Source organism: Bos mutus, chromosome 3 (genome assembly GCF_027580195.1).
Source record: "Bos mutus isolate GX-2022 chromosome 3, NWIPB_WYAK_1.1, whole genome shotgun sequence".
Taxonomy (NCBI): domain Eukaryota; kingdom Metazoa; phylum Chordata; class Mammalia; order Artiodactyla; family Bovidae; genus Bos; species Bos mutus.
In genome coordinates this window covers 108,645,681-108,656,586 of record NC_091619.1, presented here as the reverse complement: position 1 = coordinate 108,656,586, position 10,906 = coordinate 108,645,681, and the positions used below count along the sequence as shown (strand labels likewise).

The following is a 10,906-nucleotide window of genomic DNA, read 5'->3' as shown; positions in this document are numbered from 1 at the left end:
AAAGCTGGCTTAAAACTCAACTTTCAAAAAACTAAGATCATAGCATCTGGTCCCATCACTTCACGGTAAATAAAAGGGGAAACAATGGAAATAGTGACAGACTTTATTTTCTTGGGCTCCAAAATCACTGAAGATGGTGACTGCAGCCATGAAATTAAAAGATGCTTGCTCCTTGGAAGTAAAGCTATGACCCACCTAGACAGCATATTAAAAAGCAGAGACATTATCTTGCCGACAAATGTCTGTCTAGTCAAAGCTATGGTTTTTCCAATAGTCATGTGAGAGTTGGACTATAAAGAAAGCTGAGCACCAAAGAATTGATGCTTTTGAACTGTGGTATTGGAAAAGACCCTTGAGAGTCCCTTGCACTGTAAGGAGATCCAACCAGTCCATTCTGAAGGAGATCAGTCCTGAGTGTTCATTGGAAGGATTGATGTTGAAGCTGAAACTCCAATACTTTGGCCACCTGATGCCAAGAGCTGACTCATTTGAAAAGACCCTGATGCTGGGAAAGATTGAAGGCGGGAGGAGAAGGGGATTACAGAGGATGAGATGGTTGGATGGCATTACCAACTCTATGGACATGAGTTTGAGCAAGCTCCAGGAGATAGTGATAGGCAGGGAAGCCCTGGCATGCTACAGTCCCTGGGGTTGCAAAAAGTTGGACACGACTGAGTAACTGAACTGAACTGATCCTCAGGGGAAACTATTTAACCAGAGCTGACTTCCCTGGTGGCTCAGACGGTAAAGCGTCTGTCTACAATGTGGGAGACCTGGGTTCGATCCCTGAGTCAGGAAGATTCCCCTGGAGAGGGAAATGGCAATCCACTCCAGTACTATTGCCTGGAAAATCCCATGGACAGAGGAGCTTGGTAGGCTACAGTCCATGGGGTCGCAAAGAGTCAGACCCAACTGAGCGACTTCACTTTCCTTTCACTTTAAGCTACTGTGGGCTTCCTAGGTGGCACTAGAGGTAAAGAACCGCCTGGCAGTGCAGGGGACATAAGAGAAGATCCCCTGGAGGAGGCGACTCCCATGGACAGAGGAGCCTGGCGGGCTACAGCCCCTTGGGTCGCAAACAGTTGGACACAACTGAAGCGACATAGCACACACATTACTTGCTGGAGTTTTATCAGAGCCTAACTGACCTGTGAAGGAAGGAAAATATTCAGCTCCAATCCCCTATTGCCAACTTGTCTCACCAACGGGAAGCAGGGAGGAAATACATGAGAAGATCTTGTGAGGCTCACAGTCCAGAACCTCATAGAGACAATCATAGGACTACAGAACACTTGCCTTGTCCCCACACCTCCCCACCACATTACTAAAGTTCTATTTACAGCAGTTCTCTTTACCTAGTACATCATGACCAGCTAGCAAGAAAAAAGTATGAGACATACTAAAAGGCAAAAACAGTTTGAGGAGACAGAGCAAACATCAGAACCAGATACAGATATGATGGGGATGTTGAATTTACCAGCCTGGGAATTGTAAATAACTATGATTAATATGATAAGGGCTCTAGTGAATAAAAGAGATAAGATGCAAGAACAGGTGGTCGATGTAAGCAGAGAGACAGAAATGCTAAGAAAGAATCAAAAGAACTACTAGAGATTTTTTTTAAACAGTATAATAGAATTAAAGAATGCCTTTGAGGAGTTTATACGTAGAATGCACACAGCTGAGGAAAGAATCTCTGAGCTTAAAGATAACACAGAAGAAAATTTCAAAACTGAAAAGCAAACAAAAAACAAAAAAACCTGAAACCAACAACAGAATAGAATATCCAGGAACTATGGGATAACTACGAAAAGTATAATATATACATAATGGGAATAAAAGAAGAAGAAAAAGATAAAAGAACAGAAGAATTATTTGAAGCAATAATGACTCAGAATTTCCCCAGAATTAATGTCTGATACCAAACCACAGACCTAAGAAGCTCAGGAAACAATAAGCAGGATAAATGTCAAAAATACTAAAACCAGGCAAGTGTGGCATCACTGACTCAATAGACATGGGTTTGAGCAAACTCCAGGAGATGGTGAAGGACAGGAAAGCCTGGTGTGCTGCAGTCTATGGGGTCTCAAAGAGTCAGACACGACTGAGTGACTGAACAACAACAAGGCAAGTGTGTGTTAGTCACTCAGTCATGTCCAACTCTTTGCGACCTCCATGGACTATAGTCCACCAGGCTCCTCTATGCATGGGATTTCCCAGGCAAGAATGCTGGAGTGGGTTGCCATTCTCTTCTCAAGAGTATCTTCCCAACCCAGGGATTGAACCCAAGTTTGCTGCATTGCAAGCAGATTCTTTACCATAGGAACCACCAGGGAAAACATCATATTCAAATTGCAGAAAATCAAAAATGAAGAAAAAAAAGTCCTGAAAGAATTCAGAAGGGAAAAACACCTTACCTATAGGAAGAACAAAGATAAGATACCTCTCCTCAGAAACTATGCAAGCAAGAAGAAAGTAAAGTGAAATAAACTCAGAACAGAGGGTAAAGACCTCAACTTGACAAAGAGCATCTACAAAAAACCTACAGTAAGCATACCTCGTGGTGAGAAACTAGAAACTTTCCCACTCAGATTAGGAATAAGGCAAAGATGTCTCCTTTCTCCACTCCTTCTCAATGTCACAATCAAAGGAGTCAAAAAGTTATGTCTATGTACTGCTGCTGCTGCTGCTAAGTCGCTTCAGTCGTGTCTGACTCTGTGCGACCCCATAGACGGCAGCCCACCAGGCTCTCCCGTCCCTGGGATTCTCCAGGCAAGAACACTGGAGTGGGTTGCCATTTCCTTCTCCAATGCATGAAAGTGTAAAGTGAAAGTGAAGTTGTTCAGTCATGTCCGACTCTTCGCAACCCCATGGACTGCAGCCCACCAGGCTCCTCTGTCCATGGGATTTTCCAGGCAAGAGTACTGGAGTGGGGTGCCATCGCCTTCTCAGATGTCTATGCACACACTACTGTAAGTGGATAACCAACAAAGACCTTCTGTATAGCACATGGAACTCTGCTCACTGCTATGTGGCAGCCTCCAGAGGGAGGTTTAACGTTGTTTGTTAACCAGCTATATTCCAATATAAAATAAAGAGTGTATATGCATGTAGACGAAAAAGAACTATTAAAAAATACTTATGTCCACAAAATGAAAAACAAAGAAATTGTATACCCACACAAAAACTTGCACATAGATGTTTATAGCAGCTTTATTAAAATTTTCCAAAACTTGGAGACAGCTAAGATAGCCTTAAGTAGGTGAGTGGATAAACTGTGGTACATTCAGACAATGGAATATTATACAGCACTAACAAGAAATGAGCTATTAAGCCAATGAAAGACAGGAAAGAAACTTAAATGCTTATTACCTAGTAAAAGAAGTTAAAAAGCTTACATACTGTATGATTCCAACTATAGGACATTCTGGCAAAGGTGAAATTATGGCAACAATGAAAAAAGATCAATGGTTGCCAAGGGTTAGAGAGGAGAGAGGGATAAATAAGAGTACTGATGATTTTAGGACAATTAAAATATTCTGTATGGTACTCTAACAGTGAATACATGTCCTTATACAGTTGTCAAAACCCACAGAATATACAGCAGGAAGAGTGAACCCTAATGTAAACTAAAGACTTTGAGTAATGATGATGTATCAATGTAGGTTCATTAATTACAACAAATGTATCACTCTGGTTCTGGATGTTGATAGTGGGAGAGACTGGAGGTGGGGAGGGAAGAAGGAAGGCGGTATATGCGAACTCCGTACTTTCTGTTCAATTTTGCTGTAAACCTAAAACTTCTGTAAAAATGATTTGTATTTTTTAATATAAATTTATTTATTTTAATTGGAGGTTAATTACTTTACAATATTGTATTGGTTTTGCCATACATCAACATGAATCCTTTAACTAAAAAGGAAAAATGGAAAAAATATACCACACAAATACTAACAGATAGTTGAATGGCTATATAGACAAGATATACTTTAGAACAAAGAATACTACCAGGGGTAGGAGAGCATCTCATAATGTAAAGGCACCAATTCAAGGGACTTCCCTGGTGACCCAGTGGTTAAGACACCACACTTCCATTGCAGGGGGTGTGGGTTCAACCCCTGGTTGGGGAACTAAGATCCCACATGCCACACAGTGTAGCCAAAAAAAAAAAAAAACAAGTTTAAGAAGATATCAGATCAGATCAGATCAGTCGCTCAGTCGTGTCCGACTCTTTGCGACCCCATGAATCGCAGCACGCCAGGCCTCCCTGTCCATCACCAACTCCCGGAGCTCACTCAGACTCACGTCCATTGAGCCAGTGATGCCATCCAGCCATCTCATCCTCTGCCGTCCCCTTCTTCTCCTGCCCCCAATCCCTCCCAGCATCAGAGTCTTTTCCAATGAGTCAACTCTTCACATGAGGTGGCCAAAGTACTGGAGTTTCGGCTTTAGCATCATTCCTTCCAAGAAATCCCAGGGCTGATCTCCTTCAGAATGGACTGGTTGGATCCCCTTGCAGTCCAAGGGACTCTCAAGAGTCTTCTCCAACACCATAGTTCAAAAGCATCAATTCTTCAGCACTCAGCCTTCTTCACAGTCCAACTCTCACATCCATACATGACCACAGGAAAAACCATAGCCTTGACTAGACAGACCTTTGTTGGCAAAGTAATGTCTCTGCTTTTCTTAAATGGGTATTAATGCTCCTAATAACAGAGTCTCAAAATGCAATATTCTTAAAAAAAAAAAAAAAAAAAAGAACTAGGTTGGAGGACAAACACTACCTGTTTTAAGGACTTACTGTGATTAAAAAGGTGTGGTATTAGTAGAGCAATAAACAATAGATCAACAGAACAGAATAGAAAATTCAGAAATAGATCTACACATATGTTGCCAGTTGCTTTTTCACAAAGATGTAAGATAAGCAAGTGAGGAAAGGATGGTTTCTTCATCAGATGGTCCTGGAACAATTGGATATTGAAGGGAAAAGGAACCTGAGCCCTTACCTCACACCATACATAGAAATTAGCACCAAGTAGGTCAAAACCCTAAACATGAGAGCTAATAATAAAAACTTCTAGAAGCAAAAAGAAGATAAATTCTCGGGTTGAGTAAAGATTTGTTAGAACACAAAAGTACAAACCATGCAAGAAAAAATTGATAAATGGAATTTCATCAATAATATAAGTAAACAAGGAAATGCAAGTTAAAACCATAATGAAATACCATAACAAAACCCACTTGGAAGGATAAAAGATTGATCATACCAGGAACATGGATGAATTTTAAAAACAAGCTGAGTAAAAAACACAAAAGATGATAAGTTATACAATTCCATTTATAAAATTCTGGAAATGACCAAACTTCAGTGAGAGAAAGCAGATTGATGGTTGCCAATTTCCTGGGCTGTAAGTAGGGCACCATCTCTATTAGAACCTACCTCACAGGGTTGTTGCAAGGATTAAGTAAGAATTAAATGAGATAATCTCTCTAGGGAACTTAGTACAGACCTCACACATGGAAAGAATTCAGTGATGGTTGTGAAGTGAGAGTCGCTCAGTCGTGTCCGACTCTTTGCGACCCCATGGACTGTAACCTGCCAGGCTTCTCTGTCCATGGACTTCAGGCAAGAATACTGGAGTGGGTGGCCATTCCCTTCTCCAGCTATTCCCTTTTCCAGGGAATCTTCCCAACCCAGGGATTGAACCCAGGTCTCCCACATTGCAGGTGGATTCTTTACCATCTGAGCCACCAGGGAAGCCCTAGTGATTGTTAGTTACACATATTTTTCAAAGCACTGATATTTTTGTGGCAGAGCCTGCTAGGATTCACCCATATCATGTTGTCAACTTCTTCCTGGACACACTGCTAGACCCCATTTCTAGCCTCTTTGCATTTGGGTAGGACCACACAACTAGTTCTCACCCATATGTAGATGAAATGTGTATGATGAAATGTAGTGATATGAGTTACTTGTGAGCATGGCAGTTAGGAGAGGGTTGCCTTCCCCATGATCTCTCCGTTTGCTGGAGGATAGAGAGGATCCGGTGGAGGACTCAGACCCTAAAAGAGAATGAAATTACAACCTGGAAGAAGCCTGGGTCCCTGAAGGACTGCATAAAATAGCTCCCTCCTTCCCCCACTATGAAATAAGCAACAAAGGAACTTTACCTGTATTAAGCCATGGAGAGTTGTGAGTGTGTGTGTGTGTGCGTGCACGCGTGTGTGCTCAGTCACTTAGTCACGTCTGACTCTTTGTGACCCCATGGACTGTAGCCCACCAGGCTCCTCCATCCATCTTGCTGAGAATATCCCAGCAAGAACACTGAAGTGGATTGCCATTTCCTCCTCCAGAGAATCTTCCTGACTCAGGGATCGAACCCAGGTCTCCTGCATTGCCAGGAGGGTTCTTTACCACTAAGCCACCTGAGAAGCCCCGTGGAGAGCTGAGTGAGTTCTTATTGCTGGTGTTATTGCTATAGCATTAGTCTGCTTGACTAATCAAATATATGTATACCCATCCTCATCCTTCCTACTCTGAACACCACTCCCCAAAAGCTCTCAGCTTTCTATTCTTCAGTTTCCATCCCTTGCTCTATGCTCAACCTCCATCTTTATTTTTTCTTATAGTCCCTAGTCCAAAGTCATTGAAAGACCAAATCCCACCAACAATTCAAGGTTCTACATAGTACACTTTATCTATGGGCAGTGAGGCACAATAGAATGAACATAACTTGGCATTTCTAAGACTTAGATCCAAATCTCTCTATAAATTGCCAGCACTGTGACCTTGGTTGTGTGCCTTTCTCTCTGAGACTCAGTGTCCCCATCTGTAAGTTGGGAATAGTGTCCCCATCTGTAAGTTGGGAATACCAGCGTCTTCTTCAAATGATTGTTGTGAAGGTTAAAGTAGGTAACAGATGGTAGAGCCTATACAGCCTGATCCACATGAGTCCTCCAAGTGAACCCAGAACTACTTGCCTCATCCCCAAGGGCTACCAAGGCTGGCCAGGCTCCCAGGAGCCAGCCTACAGAGCAGAGGTCTGTGAACAGGTGGGGAGAGGTACTCCTGGCCCCAGGTAGGATAGCATCTGCTCAACCCCTTTCCTGAACCCAAGGAAACAGGACTATAGACCTCTTACTGCTAATATTGCAGCTACCTCCTTTAAATCACACACTGACAGTAACACCAGCAGCACCCATCATGTACTAATGCTGGTTACCATCTATGGGATTTATTGTGGTATATATTCCCCAGAAGAAAAATAAGATGCTAGAAGCACATTTCATTTTCACAGCAAGCCTAGGAGGTACTTATTCTACCGATGAAGAAAGCAAAGTTCAGATAGATTTTAAGTAACCTGCTGAAAGTCACATAGCCATTAGATAGCAAAGCTAGAAATTGACCTGTTCATACGTTCAATCTTCCTTTGATTTATTCAACAAATCATTTCTGCTCCCTGCTCTGTGCCAGGCCCTAGGCTGGGCCTGAAGACACAAAAATGCAAGGAGACCAAGTCCTCAAGGTGCTCACGGAAAGAGACCCCAACTCATTAACTACAGTCCCAAGCAGAATGGAGCCTGTGCAATGCTCGTCCTGCTGTGGTCCCCTCCTCCCATTCTGCTACCTCCCAGAGCTGTAGAACCCCAGCAACAGCCCAGAGCCATTTCCTGAGGCCACTATTTTCCTTGGCTCTGTGGTGGGAGATAGTGTGCCCAGCAAGGTGGAAAACAAGACGGGGGAGGGGAAGCAGACCTTGCAGCAACCTGTCCCTGTCGCTGGTGGGAGCCTGGAACAGACGGGGCTGCTCTGGTGCGCACCCTCCAGCCCCTCCAGGCCATTGTTCCCGTGTTGTGACAGGGGGTTCAGCTGGGGCCTGCAGACCGGGGGCTTCCTCCCCAGCCCGCCAGCCTGCCGTGCTTGGACAGCTGGAGGAAACAGGCGCTGGGGAGCCAGCTCTCCACTCCAATAACAACAGGCTGCCTGCCCACTGGCGGCCTTGCTGGGGGCCCGGCCTGGAGCCAGAGAGGCCACCCCACTCCACCCCGCCACTGGCAAAACATGTTTTCTTGTTTTCCAAGGGGGGACAGGAGGCTCGTACCCATCCTGAGTCAACACGGGAGCTGATAAGCACAGACAGGCCTGGCTGCCAGGGTGCCAGCTGGGGTGGTGGAGACAGGAGTAGGGCCAGGGCCAGGCCTACCTGGGAGACCATTCTGGCCAAAAGGCCAGGTTCAGAGTCAGAAGAGGAACAGCAAGGCCCTGGCTGCTCCAGGGATAAAGCTCCCAACCTCAAATTGCCTTTACTGAAAAGAGGAGACCTCAGGGGCTGCCAGGCTACAAGCGCCATCACTGACTCTAGACACCCAGCACACTGACCTGTGTGGTGCAAGTGCCCATCCACCAGTGCCTGCTTCTCGGCCAGCCTCTACGCCAAGCCTATTACCAGCATCACCGTTTTCAGTCCTCAGAGAACATGAAAAGTGAGGACTGCTGCCCATCACCTTTCTTAGATAAGGAGACTGAGGTTCAGGGAGGCAAAGTGACACACCCAAGGCCACATGGCGACCGGTGCCCGTTTAGGATCTGAATCTACACTTGCCAGGCCAGAAACGTCATGTCCTTCTGATCACACTCTAGACAGTCCTACAGACCTTTGTATTCACAGGGGTCTTTAGCTCACAAGACACTTAACAAGTTGACTGTATTACTTTCTTTAGGGCTACAGTGGGAGCTGCTATCAACCTGCCATTTTTATCAGGAAGCTATCAGTGTCTTAGTTTCTATATTCCCCAAAGCAGATCCTGCGGTAAGGATTTGAATGCAAAGTCGTTTATTCTGGAGTTGATCCCAGGAAGCTCCTACAAGGGAGGGAAGAAGGAAACGAACTCAGAGTGACTCAAGAAGCTGGGACTGCTATGGGCAGTCGGGGCTCAGTCCTGGTGGAGACTCTGGGACACACACAGGACGAAATTGTGCCCAGAGACACGAGGAAGCTGCGGTATTTACCCACCACTTCCTCCCAGCTCTGGCTGAGAGCTAAGGTGCTGCTCCTGGCCCCTTAGCTCTCCAAGCCTTCAGACTGACCCGTGAGGGTGCTGAGCATGGTCCTGCAGCCAGAGAAAGTCCTCAGGCAGAGAAACACAAGCTGATACAGTATGTGTGGGAACAGTCAGGGTCCAGAGGACATGAGTGGAGTGGGCACTGACAGCCACTGTGACAGTTAGTAAAACAGGGAGCATCACTCTCTTTTGTAGACATAACCCCTTGTCCCCTTAGGCTAAACCATCCCCATACGCTATGCATATGAGAGTTGTGGTCCCATAGGCCCCTCCTCAGCTCTAAGAGTCTGATCTCTCATCAAGGGTGACAGCCCCTGCAGCCAACCCCAAAGGATTTGCACCCCATGAGGATATTTTGAGTCCCACCATCCTCAGCAATTCTGACCCTGCCCAGAGAGAGCCCAGGTCCTTCGATCCCTCCCACTGCCACCTCTGCCTTCCATCTCCACCCACGACTTCCCCTCCAAAAGGCTGGGATAGCATTTCTTCTCCTTTTGGGGGAGATGATCTTAATATTAAGGAGCCATATAAGCAGTTCCCCATTGCCCCTCACCATTTCTCCAATGATGCCCAGGCTCTTGTTCAAAGAAGATCCATGGTGGGCTGCTCACTCGATGCCAGAGTGCCCAATGCAGACACATAAATGAGGCTGCAGCCAGCATTCTGCTGCACAGATGAGGGAAAGCTCTGAAAGTCACCTTGTCACCTTGAGAAATGGGATATTGCCTGTCATATCATTAAACAAAGGATGTCCCGGTCATCAGCGAATGCAGCCCTCCAACAGGAACTGGTGAGCCCTGAGGAAACTCAGGAAGGAGAAGAATCCCTGACTTCTAATAGCCATCAGACGGCAGCCCCTCCTCATGGTAAACCCTGAGGAAACTCAGATGCGAAAATATAGGATACTGGTCCCATATAGCTGAAGTACATATCAAAGAAATAATTTCCATGAGCCCAGATTCTTGCAGCTTCCCTTACACAGAAAAGCACTAGATTCCTTAAGATATTTGGTTTTAATTAACAATATCTTTTGATGATCAGACTATCTGCCCTTTGTTACAAAACTCCTGTATATCCTGACTTCCCCCTTTGCCTCCTCAGAATAGTTCTCTCAGAATTTTTTGAGGTGATGCTCCTGGGCTTGAAGTCGTAAAAATTTCTGACAAATAAAACGTAACTCCCAGGGACTTACCTTGTGGTCCAGTGGTTAGAAATCTGCCTTGCAATGTTGGGGACGTGGCTTCCAGCCCTGGTTGGGGAACTAGGATCCCAAGAGCTGAGGGGCAACGAAGCCCATGTGTCACAATGAAGGCCCAGGGCAGCCTAAATAAATAAAATTTAAAACATAACTCCCAACTTTTAGGATGCGCATATATTTTTAAGTCAACAAACTTTAACCCAGGACACTCCCTCCTGATTCCAAGTCTTTGGAAAATACGGGGTGAGCATCCTGTCACTTGAGGTTTGTAACAGATGCTAGAAAGCAGTGCTCTGTCCGCTTTGGTCCCAACATTGGCCCCTACATAGGGGTACACCGAGGTAGAGGTGGGGGGGTTTCCCTGGCGGCTCATCTGGTAAAGAATCCACCTGCAATGTGGGAGACCTGGGTTCGATCCCTGGGTTGGGAAGATCCCCTGGAGAAGGGAATGGCTACCCACTTCAGTATTCTGGCCTGGAGGATTCCATGGACTGTATAGTCCATTGGGTTGCAGAGTCCAACACAACTGAGCGACTTTCACTTTTCACAAGTAGTCCACCCCACATGTGGGCAATAAAGGGGGGCATTGTCTGTAGCAAATTTTAAAATAATAAAACTGACTAGAACTCAGCCTCCTTTTCGTTT

General features: G+C 45.3%; 1 long non-coding RNA gene across 1 annotated transcript; it reads right to left on the bottom strand.

Moving 5' to 3' along the window:
• Positions 1-318: 318 nt before the first annotated feature.
• Positions 319-10,618, bottom strand: LOC138987264 (uncharacterized). Its single transcript, XR_011463758.1, has 3 exons — positions 10,256-10,618; positions 9,617-9,769; positions 319-8,862 (listed from the first exon to the last, which is right to left on the bottom strand). It is a non-coding gene; the product is annotated as an uncharacterized lncRNA (long non-coding RNA).
• Between the last annotated feature and the right edge of the window lie 288 nt (positions 10,619-10,906).